The sequence below is a fragment of the Mytilus californianus genome, unplaced genomic scaffold (genome assembly GCF_021869535.1).
Source record: "Mytilus californianus isolate M0D057914Y unplaced genomic scaffold, xbMytCali1.0.p SCAF_3, whole genome shotgun sequence".
Lineage (NCBI taxonomy): Eukaryota > Metazoa > Mollusca > Bivalvia > Mytilida > Mytilidae > Mytilus > Mytilus californianus.
The window spans coordinates 26,418,443-26,436,086 of NW_026262679.1; the positions used below are offsets into that span (position 1 = coordinate 26,418,443).

Below are 17,644 nucleotides of genomic sequence, written 5' to 3' on the forward strand. Positions count from 1 at the left end.
ATTCCGCAGTTAACGTTGCACATGCTTAAATCCGCAAAGGGAAAGTCATGAGGCTTCAAAATGGAAAATGTCTCTTGCTGAAAAAATAAATTCCTTTGCTCATCTCCATATAGAAAAATATTTAAATTCCTCAAAAATAGTAGTAGTTCAAAAATCCTTAATTATCATACTTATATGTATCATTGTCATTTTGCTTAGTTTCTTTTGTTACCTATTCTGACATCGGACTCGGACTTCTTTTAAACTGAGTTTTACTTTGCGTATTGCTACATGTGTTTGTTTATTCTACATTGGCTAGAGGTATAGAGGGAGGGTCGATTTCTCACAAAACATGTTTAACCCTGCCGCAGTTTTGCGCCTGTCCCGAGTCAGGAGCCTCTGGCCTTTGTTAGTCTTGTATATTTTTTAATTTTAGTTCATTTATATGTTTTGGAGTTTAGTATGACGTCCATTTTCACTGAACTAGTACATATATTTTTATTTAAGGGCCAGCTGAAGCCCGCCTCCGGGTGCAGGATTTTCTCGCTGTGTTGAAGACCCATTGGTGGCATTCGGCTGTTTTCTGCTCTTTGGTCGGGTTGTTGTCTCTTTGACACATTCCCCATTTCCATTCTCAATCTTATTATATGTTATTACAATTAATCAGATATTGCCAGACAGATTAAAAAAAATGCACTCTTATAAATAGAAAGAAAAAAAAAAACACACAAACGTGTGATGTCGACATTTCTGGGCCGTATTAAGGGAAAAACAAGCAAGGTAAACATTATATAAATAACACATAGCTGAGAGGGTGATAGAACAGATTGTTACACTGAGAAACCGTGCGAAGCCAAGGCTGACAATGCTTATTCGGCGTCATGAACATAGTTCAGCGTTACAGATATTAGAAAACAACAAAATAAAGCAAGTTTTATTTCGACATTCTCTGAAAAGGTCTGCGGCAAAAACGTAGAACTTGAGCATTGTGTTTATTGATGTAAATTCAATTCATCTATAATACTAATAAAATAGCGAGGTCCAATTTGTTAGCCGGCATGACGTAAAAACGGCGAATCAAAGAATTCAACTTTATATATAACCAATATAGGACAATGATGTTGATTAAAAATTACACCATTTCAGGCCCTTTTGTTTTCCACATAATTAATTACCGAGTCACATGAGACTCGGTCTAATTAGTCATACGGGGCACGTTACAATGGGATAAATCTGTTAAGGGATTCTCATTGGTAAATATTAGCCTATTCCGGAAGAACATTTGATGAAGTAAAGGCCTTCTTACCATCTGATTGGTTATTATTGAGCTGCATCTATTATATGTGAGCGTATCCGTAAGTGAGGCCGGAAAAGAATCATGATAGTATGTCATGAAAATGACAGTGAAACGTTCATTCAAGTTGATAGTGAAGCGATGAATCAATATTTTAATGACACATGGTCAAACGAAAAAGTGATTCAAATTTATTGAGTTTTGTTCTGTCTTTATTATTCAATTGTGTTTGCAGCACTCCGATATAAATATTATTTTAACTTTCGTACTGATAACCATGATAACTAATGTGTTAGTGTATTTCAAATCAGTTTCTGAGTTACAAATTATCAATAAAGTTACAGTTAATCACTCATGCGTATCGTTATACAGGATAATTATATTACACACCTTACTATGATTTCACTGCGACTATCCCGATTTCACTATGTCTTTATTACGCTTCTACTACAATATTGATACGATTATACTACGCTGAGGAAGACCATTATACGCTGCTACTACGCGCTTGTCGTCCTCAGTACAACCTCACTACGATTCTGCTACGTCCTAGCCACGATAATTGCACGACCTCATTCTGTTGATACCTCTACTTTTAGAACCACGACCTCTAAGTGTTTTTGATACCTTTTATATATAGTGGCATGTTTCTCAAAGAAACTGGTGTGTACAATGGGAAAGTCAAGATATTTATAGGGACGAAGAGCGTAGTGACAACGTAGTGGAGTCGTGGTTCGATCGTAGTAGACTCGTATTGAGATCGTAATGTGATCGGAAAGGTCTTGGTAGAAGCGTACAGAGATTGTGTAAGTCGTGGTAAGGTCTAATAAGACGTTGTAAGAGCGTGACAAGATCGTAACTAGAACGTGTTACCGTCGTAGCAGAATCGTAGCAGGATCTTATCAGGATCATAGCAAGGTCGTGGTATGAACGTGAAAACTATGAAATATTGAATATTCAAGATCGTAGTGGGATCTTCATGGTCTTGGTCTAGTGTGATGGGGGCTTTATGTATTTTGAAAGCAAGTATATATATATATAAACATGTAAAAAAAATAAACGTTGCCAGAGATATTTGTGTAAATAAAAGGTGTATTATAAATACGACAGCAACCAAATTAACACCAAAGCTAAACTAGGTCAACAATCTGGTTCCCTAAATGGATACATGTTTTTACAATATTTCAAGCTCTAAATTTTCAAAAAATAGATAATTTAACAAAGACTTCCAACAATATGCAATCAACAGAAAATCCCTTAAATAGCAAAATTTAAATACACAAATTTATGAGACCTTAAGGCAATGAACAGGAACAAACTCCGTTTGCTAACACATGAGAAAACAATCACAGCTTCATGTACATGTTTGTATTATAATGTTCTGACAACACTGACATTGTATATAGTTAAACTCTGATCGATGTATGTGAATAGTGCTTGCGAATGTTCGAAACCATAGTTTAATTAAATATTTTTTGCCATTCTCCAGAAAATAAGACAGTCATATATTTATAACAAAAAAATAAGATGTGGTTTGATAACCAATGAGATAAATATCCATTAGAGACATAATGACGTAGATGTTATAAAATATACGTCAACCTTCGGCATTCAACAATGAGAAACACCCATACTGTATTGCAAGCTATACAAGGATCCGACATGACAAATGTAAAAAATGTCAAACAACAAAAACAACGGCATGTCATTGATTCATGTACAAAACAATTAAAAAAGCAAATATGATACACTACAACAAACGACAACCAATGAAATCCAGACTTATGATTGCCAATGAGACAACTCTCCACAAGAGACCAAATGACACAGAAATTAACAACTATAGTTCACCGTACGGCCTTCAACAATGAGCAAAGCCCATACCAAACAGTCAGCTATGAAATGCCCGAATTGACAAATGTAAAACAATTCAAACGAGAAAACTAACGGCCTAATTTATGTACAAAATAATAAACGAAAAACAAATATGTTACACAGCAACAAAAGACAACCACTGAATTACAGGCTCCTGACTTGGGACAGGCACGTACAGAATGTGGCACATACATAACCATGTTTGCGGGCGCCCAATCTGGGACTTTGGTGTTAAAGCGGAACGTACATCAATACAAGCGTTGTTCCTTTGCTTTTTGTGTTTTTGCTGTGCATGAACTTACTTTGTGTCATGGATGGATATCCCTTATCATTTCTTTTCTATTATGTAAGAACTTTTTGTAAAAACCAGTTGAAAAGGGGTTGACTGATCAGATTGATACAAAGCTAAAAAAAACCTCACATGACCTTTATAACCGACGTTAAACCGATCAACTCTATACACATTTTTCGCTGGAACTATGTACCCTTACAAACCAATGGAATCTGCTCAAGTAAGATATAGGGACAATTAGTTCCGGTATAATAAAGATTCAGTGGACCCTAAAACGTTTTTGATTGATTTATCTCACGGGACAATTAATGAAAGATATTTATCACACTATTTTCTCAAACAAAAGCAAATAAAAAGAGAGTAAATTGACATGTCTTTTGAAAAAGTTATTCATGAAAAAAGTTTACCGAAATTAGTAGAGGCTAAAACGCAAGTGATTTAGAAATTAAGCTCTTCCCAGCGGTGAAAAAATACCACGCACAAAAAGAAAATTGTAATCCTTCTAAAAATACCATATTGGCCTTTCCAACATTTCACTTTTTTTACCCCAATACGATTTATATGCGGAGTAATAATTTTGAATGGATAATACTACAAATCAAACCAAAGTACTAAAACACTGAACATCGGATGACTGCAAGTTCTTGTGGATGGTCACAAGCACTTGTCTCAGAAAAAAAAATCACATCTCTATACCTGAAAGTGAGGTTAAAGTACAGATATTTTTTTTTTCTTAGACAAGTTCGTGCGTGGATGATTAATAAATGACAGGGAATTCAACCTCACCGTAATAAATGTGATATTGAAGTGATACAAATCAGTATACTCTGGGTTGTTGTTATATATTATATTAATATTTGTATATTACAGTTACATGTATATATAATTTTCATCCATCTGTATATCATTCTATTCTTATACTTAATTCAATCACTGACCTAAAAAATAAATTAACAAGTAGTTTCTGGTTGTAGTAAGAAAACCAGGACGAATTCAAACAGAAAGATTTTGAAAGCAGAGAAAACTGTGCACCTTATAATCAGCATGAGTTTAAAAATTCAGTCACGGAACCGCGATGTCGCGGGTGTGTTCTAGTTTCCTTTAAATTATCGAATTTGATTGGTCTGCACGAGAGGATGACATGAAAAAAAAATGTCTCCTGCTGAGCCATGGGAGAGAGTAAATTATCTCTATCGTAATAGCCAATCAAAATCTGGCATTTTAACGTGAGGTATAATATTAAAGAATATCAAAACCAAATAACGCCTAAATAGAATAACCAAAATCACTTTAGATCAACTTAACCAGAGGAAGTTACAACCTTTGTTTTAGTACAATTATATTATTAATTTTAATACTAAAGTAAAATTTTAATTACAAATTATCATTCATATCGAGCCAGCGCCAATGCACCGGTTACTAGGCGGATGGTTCCTTTTGGAGATTGGTAATCCACAAACTAAGGTTTCAATTCCCGCATGCAAATTTGACCGTAGATGATTTGGCTATTATTTTAAGGTCCTTTTTGATCATATAGATATTCAACTGTTTCGCTTGTTATACATCATTGGCTTTCAAATATCTAGCTTTGAGCGTTCCTGATGAAGGCTAATCCAGAAAAGCGCTCCAGACGCATGAAAAGTCTAAAGTTTTGCTTTCATTTCTTCAGTGGCAACGACCCAATGATAGTAAAAAGTGTGTTGCTCGTGCTGTGTCGAGGCTGAATACATTTTACAGTTATGAGTTTTTTGCAAGTGAGAGAGCTGTCTACCAATAGATTTTAATACTATATCATTTGGAGTCTGGTGGATAGTTGCCTCATTTGCAATCATACCTCATCTCCTAATTGTATTATGATACGCACGCCACGACACGTGCTTCTGGTAAAAAATAATAATCTTCGCTCAAGACTACACGTTTGGGGAGATACACACGTAAAACAATAATCTTCGCTCAAGACTACACGTTTGGGGAGATACACACGTAAAACAATAATCTTCGCTCAAGACTACACGTTTGGGGAGATACACACTTAAAATGATACTTCACGTTTGGGGAGATACACACGTAAGATAATAATCTTCGCTCAAGACTTCACGTTTGGGGAGATAAAAACACGTAAAATAATAATCTTCGCTCAAGACCAAACGTTTGTGGAGATAAACACGTAAAATAATAATCTTCGCTCAAGACTACACGTTTGGGGAGATACACATGTAAAATAATAATCTTCGCTCAAGACTACACGTTTGGGGAGATACACACGTAAAATAATAATCTTCGCGCAAGACTACACGTTTGGGGAGATAAACACGTAAAATAATAATCTTCGCTCAAGACCACACGTTTGGGGAGATACACACGTAAAATAATAATCTTCGCTCAAGACTACACGTTTGGGGAGATAAACACGAAAAACATTTAAGACCATTAGTGCCATAATAAGTGGCTAGGCTATAAGAGAACATTAAAACTGTTTACTAGGTTGTGCAAATGCGGTTTTAAAACTATTTGAATAGCACAATAGTTTGCCTGTATTATATACGCTACTTATCCAATGAATTTAAAGTCAAAGACAAATGTGAGAATATGCTTTTAAAACATTACCCTTAGCAATCACAGATACCACAAAATAAACAGTAAAGACAATATTACAATATAAGTTTTAACTTTCTAAGGAGTACGATGACTTTGACACAGAATTTGTTTTTGAGAACAAGGGATTTTGATATCAATCAATTTTATAACTACGCGTGTGAATTTTAAATTAACCTTTGTTTTCGTTGTCATTTAATTTGCTTACCTAAGCACACAATTTTTTTGTGCTAATACGACACTCTTCTTAGCACAAAGTTAATGAACAAACACTAAGAATATAAAATCCCGACAAAAAATTCGGAAAAATTTATAAGTTCTATATCAAAGGATGAATTCATCCAATAAAGTCGATCATTTTGTTTCCTGAAAGAGATTATAACCGAACTAATTAGACAATCTTATGGCTTCATTTCTACCATTGTAAGAAAGTTTACTCTCGTGCTTGGATATGTACCTTTCAGTACAATGCGTTATAAATAGCAATAAATAAAAAAGATAATCTATAAATATATTTTATAAGGACAATTTTGAGGGTCTTATTTGCAAATAGACTTAATAATTGAGTTAGCATAGTTGGGTTAAAATCTAGTTGTTAAATAGTCGAACAAACACTACTGACGGTATAATTTCTAGCTATGAAGAAAAATGCAGAAATGCGCAAAATACTTTACTTTACAATAGAGGGGCGACAGACACCAAAACGGATACTTAAACTCGCAATCAATTATAGTATAAGTTCTAATCTGGTATTAAAATCTTTAAAAGGAGTGAAACCTCCAAAGAAGATAATTTTCATTATGTAAATGTTCCAAATTACTAGTAACGTAATGTAACTTTACACCTGCCAAAGCCAGTGACTAATTTCATGGAGAAACCATGATGCACTCTTGTACACTAATTTGAAACAATTTGCATTCAGAAGTAAACGATTGCAAATTGTTAAAACAGTAAAAGATAAATGTTATAATTTTGTTTTTATGAGTACATACAGTATCTGAATACTTTGTTTGTTGAATCAATTTCGGTAAATGATGATACAATTTATGAGAATATTATTTATTTGTGTAGATAATGTTCTTATTTATGTATATATTTATCTGAATTGTTTGTTCAGGGCGACTAATTTCACTATTTATTTGTCTATTTGATACAACAGTGAATGTTAAATGTATACAAATATACTTAAAAATAATCCTAATAATAAGTAGTGAAGGGTACTGTCACGTGGAACTTCATATTAAAGGATTATCAGAGAAATATATCAAGAATGAGTATGATTTCGATAGTGTATGATACAAATGCTTAAAATTTAACTTGAAAAAAAAGCAACACGTTTATCAAAAAAAAAAAAATACGACAGAAAGAAAAACACTACACATAAAACTAAAGGCTGATGAGCAACACAAATACCACCAAAACCTGGAAGATCTCAGGTGTTTCTGAAGGGTATTAAAGCAGATTCTGCTCTATTAGAGGCACCAGTCGTGTTGCTCATGGCCATTTGATATTCGATGATGCACAAAAGAGGTGGAAGATACCAAGGGTACATTCAAAACTCAAGAGTCAAAGATAAACTGACAACGCGAAGACAAAAAACAAATGATGACAAAAAGACAAATAAAGGCGACAGTAGTTTGTCGATGTTCAAATCTCGTATAAATCGATTAAAAAGAGACAAATAAAGGTAACAAATAAAAACTTAGGGAATCGCATGAAATCCAAAAAGGAGCGAGATATAGTACGTCGACAGGGTAAACAAGTCCATCAAATACTACATAGAAACTAAAGACTGAGCAAACACGAACACCACTCAAACTAGAGTTGATTTCAGGTGCTCCAAAAGGATACATATTCTTCTTAACTAGTGACATCCGTCAGGTTGCTAATGGTAAGAACAATATTCGGTGATAAATATCATTCGTTGAAGTCACAGTCGATGAACAAAGGGCGGGAATGTGGTTACGACAATGAGGACATATCCGTAGTCATCTGTTACACAGATATTCCAAGACGGTCAACCAACACGTAATAAAGTCCTTTAAATTTCCGAAGGAATTACTTCAATTTTACCACTAAGTATCCTTGGTTGAATAGCTTCCTTGTAAGCAACAATCTTCTATCAAGGAAATCATATTAAGGAACGGAAGCTCTGAAATGTTATATCAACTGACATACTCCATATGCAGTGCAGACGTTGTTAGAATTTTGCTACATAGTAATGGAAAGTTCACAACTGGGAAGCTGAAATCATCCCTTTTGTCGGAATTTTTTTTTTCAAGTAAGTAAACCCTTATTGTCAAAATTCAATTGTTGGTTGAAATTACAAAGGGACCTTAAATAGACTTATCATTGTTCAGAATTTCCTCTTAAGTTAGTGTCGAGAAAGCATTTGTTGAGTAAACAAATGAATTATCAATACCTATATCCTTTATGTAGCAGTTTATGATATGTGATTTACAAACAAAAAACTGACTTACTTCCTAAAACAAAACATTTGTTTTGTCCTCGGACACTTTCTTCGAACTATCCCTTCACTGTAAATCTACAGTGCACAACTAATTAACTCAAGCACAATCTTAATAACTCAAGGTCACATCAAAGATAACTTGCAGTTTCAATTTACAGCTTTAGTAGACATTTACCTTCTTGAACATAATCTTAGATCTAAATGTTTTGTTGATAGTTTTAGAAATAATTAAAAAAAAACTAAGGTTCCAACTCACTCAGGTTAAGTTGACTTTAAATGGATTCGGTTAATGTGCACTATTCTGTAATGTCACTTTTGGCCATATGACTTTTCATGTGTTTATGTACTTAAACATGTATATCCTTTGCTTTCAGCGGTTTGGTATGAGCTTTCTTTTTTTTACCGTTATGGAATATCTGTTTCACAGATGACAACGGAAATGTTCCAATTGTCGTAACTACAATATGTCCGCTTTCCCCCGAATGTGACCTACCGAATTATATTTATCACCGGGTACTAACATGGGCAACACGACGGTTGCCTTATAAATCATTAAACTTTTTGACATTTTTTCATTTTTATCTATCATATGTCGATTTATGAGCTTTGCATACTGTAAAAACACGTGTCTATGTTTGGAGACTGTCTCCTATTGTTTCTGTGTTAATATCCCTTTTACGTTTACCCAATATCTATTTCATAAAATGTTACAAAAGTGTGTCACATTAACATCAAGAACAAAATGTAATCCATCATCTTCTATCATTACTTTATTTTGTTTTTATTTAAAGAAACAACTATGGCGTGACATGTTCAAGTAAAAAAAAATGTGGTCTACATCATATTTGAAATCTAAGCACGTCGAATTGACGCATACCCATATCACCTTTTATTTATATTTATTACATTAAACTGTACAAGAAAGCTCGACCGTTTTCTCTGTTACAAACTAGTAAATGTTTTGTAGATTTGTCATAATACACCGCTGATGGTAAAATAATCCCTTGCTTGTCATCCAACAGTTTTCGGGTATTTCCACCATCACATGAGATTGCTACAATTTGATTACTATCGGTCTCTGCCAGAAATACATTGCCGCATGCATCAGCAGAAATAGCTTGGCTGATCTGCAACAGAGGGGATGTCAACCGCCAGACCAATATCCCCGACATATAACAACACAAAGAATTGGATTTTAAATCCGCACAGTATAAGCGATCACCACCGGAAGTGATTACAAATGACTGTTTAACTGGCAATTCTAATGAGGTAATAGTTTGTTTCGTTAAATCAATTTCTTGTATTCCATGTCCGTTCACAAGAACAAGTAGTTTTCCATTAACAAGGGTGATTCCGGAACAAAATCCTTTCAAATTCATTCGGCTTTCTACTTTCTTATTTCCTATGTTTATTATTTCAATATACTTTGCCATTCCATAGGACACAGCAATTTTTTCAGAATCTATGGGTTCAATATCAAACGGTCTATGAGAGACTATAATATCAAATACATGATTGCCGTCATTTCCTATCACAACAAGTCGTTGGTTGTTTTCATCGGCAAATATAAGTTGTTTATTTGGCAGTATAGCGCAACTTCGGATGTAACAACACTTCTGACCAGCTTTTACATTCAGACATTTTACAGACCACAGTTTCATGTCATCAATTGCACGGTTATTTGATTGATTAGCCATTTTTTTCTAAAAAAAACAAACCCGAAACTATATAAGTTTATATAAATACATCATACTAAACATGCAAATAATAAATTTAGAATACCAAGCACCTTTTCAACGTTTAAAGGGGCACTAGCTGTCAAATTCATGTTCACCGATTTGACTCAAATTCTCATATTAGATTTATAACAATGTAAAACATTTATCCAAATTATAAAAAGTCTGAAATAAACAATTTACAGGGCATGGGCTCGATAATGTGTAGCTTCGTTTCGTGTGTATTTTAGTCTAGAATCCATCTAATTAACTATCGAGATGACCCCGAAAACAACCGATGGTCACATAACACGATATAAACATAAACATAAATATAAATAGATATATGAACCTCGTGCAAATGGATTTTTCTATGTCTGTTTGATTTCAATTTTAAGGTTTAAAAAATAAGTTAATTTTCGATTTTACCTGTATAAGAATGATTTTTTGTGGATCGAATTAGTCAATCAAATGATTTACCTGTGTTTCACTTTAAATGTTGTCATTCTTTTCTTTTAATAGACGTGTTAGGAAAGGGGTTTAAATACTGCGCTGATGTTAAATACCAATACCGATACAAGATTTAAGTGTGGACTTTCTCAAAATGCAATTCGGCACTGAAAAGTATCCAGGCGTCGTATAATAGTTTACATTAGTGGTATGCTTGATACAACGTGAGGCGAACAGTTAACGTCGACTTCAAAAAAGACGTGCATTGGCCTTACGTAGATCTTCATACATTCATACATTAAGTTGTATTTGTTTGATTTAAGAGTGCAAAACAAAACTTAATATAAATATATGTAAGAGTTAAGAATGGGAATGGGAATGACGGATTTTACGGCCACAAGTCCAAATATATATATATTAAGCAATATGATTAGAATATGTTTAATAGTTAAATAACTCAGTTTGTCTCTCCACAATAGATATGTCCTATTTCCTTTGCAAAATATAGTTGGCTGAAACAAATCAGTACTAATCTGAACTCATCGTTATATCTATATATAAAAAAGAAAATAAAAAATGGACACAAGTGGATACAGTGTTGTTTCTACATAAAACTTTAAGAAGCAGGGGGCTAAAGTAGAAGGTTGTCTTGCTGCGCATCGTTTTAATGTTCAAGAAAACCACTTTGCATGAGCTATATGTGATTCTTATTGTCTACTACTTTCTGGGTAGGAATGCAATGAATGGACAGAAGGACGACAGAACGGACGGATGGACCAATTCACCCATCACTATATACCGTCCAATTTAGAAAGCGGAGTGTATAGTGAATCTAAGGCAAAACAAAATGAAGCAAATCGAAAAAAAAAATGCCCGACATATAATTTAGTAGACTTTGTTTTGTAAGAGGTGAAAATGAATATTCCATTTCAAAATAATCTCCTGACCCAAAGATACTAACATTAACTTCTTCATATGAAAGTTTAACGCCACTTTCAACAATATCTCAATTTAATCGTGGTGTTCTGTTTTGTTGGTGGAGGAAGCCGTGGTAACAAGAAAAATAAACCAACTTCCGACCCTTCACCGAAACTTAAATTTAACATGCTTGATAATGTCCAAACGTTGTAATCTTTTAATACTTTAAATTATTCGATAACCTCTCTTTTCCGAAAAACTAACTGACGAAAGTTGATAGAAGGAAAATGTCAGGGCAAAATTTTTTATGTGAATAAGAATTAATTCATTTAACATTATATAAATTGTCAGTGACCTTTCTAGATAAAATAAAAATATAAAGATAATAAAATTGAAAACGCTTTTGTTTTAGTCTTTTTTTTTAATTGTCAAGTACACAAATTTATAGTTTGGTTTATTTTTAGAATTTTACGCTACTGTGTAACACATTTCTCTATTCTAGAAAATGATATAAAAAAAAATAAGGAGATGCGGTATGATTGCGAAAATAGACAACTATCTACCAGAGACCAAACGTAAATGTTTGCAACTATAGATCACCGTATGACAGACCCCCAACACGGAGCAAAACCATGCCCGCATATAAAAGCTAACAAAGGCCCCGACATGACAATTATTTTTTTAAATAAATTTCAAATAAACGAACGTTTTGAACAAAGATTGATATAGAGTAAAAAATCGGATTCGAATGTGATTTGATTCCTGTGTTTTTTTCTATTCATTTATTTTAATCACTTTGTAGATTTTCCTTGTAGTCGTTCGACAAAATAGTAAGAAATGGGGGAACAACGATCTTAAACTTAATCGATCCCTACTATGACACAAAATAAGAATAATGTTCGTGTTGTTTTGATGGATCCTCGTCCGTGTATTGCGGAATAAATTGTTACTATTTTATTGTTTAAAAATCATCTCAGCATTATCAAACAAACCCATACAGGTAACTATAATGAATGATTATCTGTGTTTTTTTAGATGGTCCCCACCATAGCCTGTAGTTGTATTGGTATATAACATCAGCGTCAAAATCGTATTGACTTTCCTAACACGTCTAATAACCTAACACGCATCAATCATGCATAATCCATATATAGCTAAGGGGTTAAATTGAAGTTCACATGAATACGGATTCAATGAGGTCGAATTATTCACTTGCAAGTGAATAATTCATCATCGATGTTTCTTAGCTTATTTTGACAAAATTTAACCATACTGGCTGCTATTAGCGAATTATTATTTCACTATTTCACTTTCACTAATGATTGCACAAAAAAATCATAATTTAAATTTTTAATGTATCTCGTAGCTAGTGCCCCTTTAAACATTTGGAATAATATGGACACATAATCTTCTCCCTTAAATCATCTACCTCATTGTGCTTATATTCACGTATAACGTGATAAGCTTCTTCATGACCAGCCCAACTTGGCAAATCGAATAAATTCTCTCATTTCTCGACCGATTTCTGCATCTCCCTGTTTCGATAGGAAATGAACATAGGTATATTCTGTTCATTTCTGATCAGAAGCAAATAAAAGATTTAAATAATTATGTGTAAATGACTTACATGTAGCTTTTAAAATTCGTCGAGTTATATGGCAACGATATACTTTGTGTAAGTATTGTATTTACAATACAAAATCTATGATCTATGATATGGCGTGTTGCACCTGAAAGACTTTAAAAAAAGTGAAATATATTATATTATTGGATTCATTTACATATATCTCAACACAGGTTTAGATAAACTTCATAAATCTTATTCTCTACCGTTTGAAATTTAAATTGAAAATTTTAAGTGAATTAAATGGTTAGTAATTCGTTTACATTTCTGTAATCAATAACTGCACTAGTCTTTTGAAATATATTTACGGATCACTTCATAATTTTTAACTTGTCAGTTTTATGACAATCAGATTAGTATGAAGAGATACTTGTCATTTGATGTTCCGTTTATTTATGAAATTATCTATTATAAATACTTTCTAATAATAATGACTATGCGCATTTTTATGTTTTTTATAAAAAAGAAAAAAAAAAGAAAAGTTACGTTTTATATACATACCGGTAACATAATTTTAAAAATTATATCAATCGTGATTATAAAAGGCAAAAAATGGCAACATTCAACACAAAAATCAATTCTAACGCATTGTTTTGCCAAAAAAAAAAAGAGCTCTAATCATTTAACACTGTTCCATTATAAAATGTGTGTTCCGTTTATTATTTTTTTTTACATTATATGATTTTTTCATAAAAAAAAAAATTAATACTTGCAAGTCTACATACTAGCTTCTTGAAACTTTTGTAAAATGCGTTGTGTATTATGTTTTTTTATCGACTGATCCGTTTACTTACGGCAGTTAAAAATACTATTTGTCGTCATCGGGAAGGAAATATCGCTGTAGCAGTTATCGTTCTTTATACTCAAAATTTAAGACTTGTCCTTTTCGACATTGTTTCTTTAGAGTATTAGTAAATACCGTAAGGTTTAATGCACGATGAACATTAAATAATTTACATAAATGTCTGTTAAATTTACTAAATCAAATTTATTTCCTTTCTACGTTTTTTTTAATAAAGGAATCGGCGGAATATTTTTTATTAGATATGATTGAAATATCTTCAAAATGAAGTGGGCAGGATAATGACAAAAAGGGCACTAATGTGACCCCGAAAAAGAATAGATTTATATACGTTGGGAGGGGGCACTGTACGTGAACCCAGCGGATAATTATTTATTAATCATGATTCAAAGTTTATTTGAACGGGGAACAGTTGCATGCTATTAGTACAAAGAATCTAGAACTCTTCAGGAACAAAAAGTGCAGTTTTAAACGAATTTAAGAAATTTGAGCTGATGTTGATTCATTATCTTTTATAGATTTTAGACATAATCGGTGAAAATCCCCATTTGATTAATTAGATTTTTACACGTTTTGCTGGCGAAATATTGCAAAATGATCATTAAGATCTTATAATTAGTTTCATCTTGCGCCATATGTGCTGCTCGGATGCTTTTCAAAGCATCAAAATGACAAAAGAAATTGAAAATTCTGAACAATATTGGTTTATCTAATCCTGTATGTATTGTGTCATTGAAAGTTTTTGATTCAATTGGGGATTACTTTTAGTAGTAATTTCTTAAAATTATATCAGTCATTAGTTTTTTTGGTTTATTTTCTGTGTACATAATTTTCAGTAATTACAGATTTTGTTAGAATTTGCTGGTGCTTACATATTTTGATATGAATGGTTTAAGTGAAAAGGTACTGGCATACTGTTTAGACAGCTGCCTTGCTGAAGACTCAACGCTGACTTCTAGATGTCAGTTTTTTGTTATTTGTATCGTTGGTTCTCTGTCTCATTGACGTTATACAACACCCCCTTTCTTCATATGTCACAATAAAGAAACAAGAAGAATTGTTATATGTTACTACATAGCTATACGAATATAAAAGTTTGTACAATATTTTAAAAGAGTTTCTTGATAAGAACAGATTCACGTTCGATGCGTTCCCATGTATTAAAAATGTCAAAACGACATTACGTACGGTGACCTATATAGCTGTTTATTTCATCGTCCTTTTGATATATTGTGATAGTTGCCTCATTAGCAATCATACAACATTGCCTTATTTGTTATATAAATCCAAAGGACTCGTTAATACAACGCACAAAAGAAAATAAGTGGCAACATCGAATTATAATTGCTGTAGTACAATGTAGCTGACACGGATGTCATAAGCACTGAACACAATAGCAATCAAAACAGTGGGATACTGTTAAGTCAACAACAAGTAAAAAAATTGGTTAATTTGAAAGATAATGATGTCTAAATAACAAAAGATCCCTAGAACATAGATTTCAATTTGTGGTATTGTTTTAATATCTTTTTACGAATAGTTCCAAAGAAAAAAAAATATGTATGCTAACTAAATTGTCGGCAGATAAAAACTTATGTATTGACAATACGTATTGTTTAGACTATATATACCACTGTCTTAGAACTTGTTTTTCAGAAGTACGTACTGTTTTAAGGTTATCAGTGATCATTTCAGTCAAATATAGGGAAAAAACAACACTTTATTATGATATGTAATACCTCCATATTCATACATAAAAAAGGTCAACGGATTTAGCATGGTCGGTAGTAACAGTAATAAAATAAAAAATACTGTTCTTGTTTCTTAATAGTTATCTGCATTTTCTTTTATCAATCTGAATTTGCTTAAAACTTTACTCCCCCGAAAAATAAGATGATAAAAAACATCCCACATTTTTTTTTCTTTTCCTTTTCTTGTAGATTGATAATGATATCTTTTCTCTTAATGATCATGTTGAAATGTTATAAGCGCACAAAACTATGAACTATGACCAATGCGAAGCGGTCAGTTTTCCTATTGTTTACTATTATGCATTTTAGTAGTATAGTTACATCTTGATTTTGATTGGTTAATAGACTGTGTATTTTTCCTTCAATTTTTACGTTTTTTCTTCGTTCTGCACAACTATGCATTATTGTTAACGATCTCTGTTTGAGTATGGATAAAATTCGTTCTTCTCTGTGATATTTGCCAAAATAAATATTGCTTTTTATCCTCGAGATCCTATCAGAATCATTTGGAATGATACTTTATCTACATTTTAATCCAACATGATTAATAAAACATTATTGATAGAAGTAATCCGAACACACGGATAATAAAAATGTCAGAGTACAGCACGACAGAGAATGTAATTTATCTAAAAAGTAGATTAAATATTCGGTGTCATTAATGAACACATACTCCTCCAAACATTATATACATCTGTTCAAAAACCATTTGTATATGGCGCCTACGATTCCTAGTTGAAATGATAAGGTAAAGTATATTCTGATTACGACGATTTCACAAAGTGAGAGCTCAGAAGCCAAAAAGAATGACGACAAGACGAAATTGGTTGATCATCACAGCATTTATATCGCAGTGACTATCTTACCGAAACTACGAATTTTGTTTACGGTGATTCGATTCAATATGTCCCTTTATATATAATCCATTTATCATACTTCCATGATATGACACTTGCTAATTACTTAATTGTATTTTAAAATGGAATGCAAAACAGGAGATGCTTACCTAGTCTTATTTAGTTTACATGTCATATAGCAGCGACTGTTCTTACTCAAATGTATGTCATATTAAGAATGAGAAAAAATTAATATCTAGGAAGATGGATAGACTTTGAGCTGGCTACGCCCGGAAAGAAGACTATTTTTATTAGGGAATAGAAATTTAAAAACTAGTACAAAGTTGTCATGTAGAGGTAAAACGAATAATAAGACCTAGGCGGCAGAGTAATTGTTTTCTTCTTGTAAGAAGAAATGATGCAACGATTAGTTGAATAAATGCTAAAATGTTATTTATTATAAATCAATCGCTGGCATGTGTCTATTGGGCTACGATATTTCATACTTAAATCATCAAGTGAGTATGAAACTCATTAAGTTATTGAATTATAAATGACGAACGACAACAATAAATTGTCTAACAATCGCTATCGTCTTATGTCAAACTGTAGAACACATTTAAATTCATTTTACGATTACTGACGAATCCAGATAACAATACAAAACGAATTTAATTTCAACTAATTAAGATAAGAAAGCAGTCCGTTTATATTACATAAGGTAGGCATTTTATTACTCTTTGTGGAAATTTTACAATTCTAATATGACGTCTTACGAACGCTTTTGGTCCATACCTGTGGTAAAATACGAATATTATTATTTTAGGTCATCAGCAAAGTCACAATTTGTTTAGACTGTTCCAATTTACTTCCGTAGTCAGTTATGAACAAACACGGAAACATAAACACAATATATGATACGAATGGTTGAAAGCACTATTTCTTAAATTAACACCAGATTTATTAAATACGTCCAGTAAGAAAGGTAGTAATCTATTTACACAAATATTTGTTGGAACATGCTAGCGGTACTACTGAGTGCC

At 32.6% G+C, this 17,644-nt stretch overlaps 1 long non-coding RNA gene across 2 annotated transcripts; it reads right to left on the minus strand.

The window, feature by feature from the left end:
• Positions 1–9,257: 9,257 nt before the first annotated feature.
• LOC127734260 (uncharacterized) lies at positions 9,258–14,045 on the minus strand. 2 transcript variants are annotated; one of them, XR_007997487.1, is made up of 3 exons: positions 14,007–14,045; positions 13,216–13,326; positions 9,258–10,208 (listed from the first exon to the last, which is right to left on the minus strand). It is a non-coding gene; the product is annotated as an uncharacterized LOC127734260 (long non-coding RNA). The 2 variants fall into 2 exon arrangements; XR_007997488.1 differs by lacking the exon at positions 14,007–14,045 and adding an exon at positions 13,938–13,976.
• Positions 14,046–17,644: the final 3,599 nt, after the last annotated feature.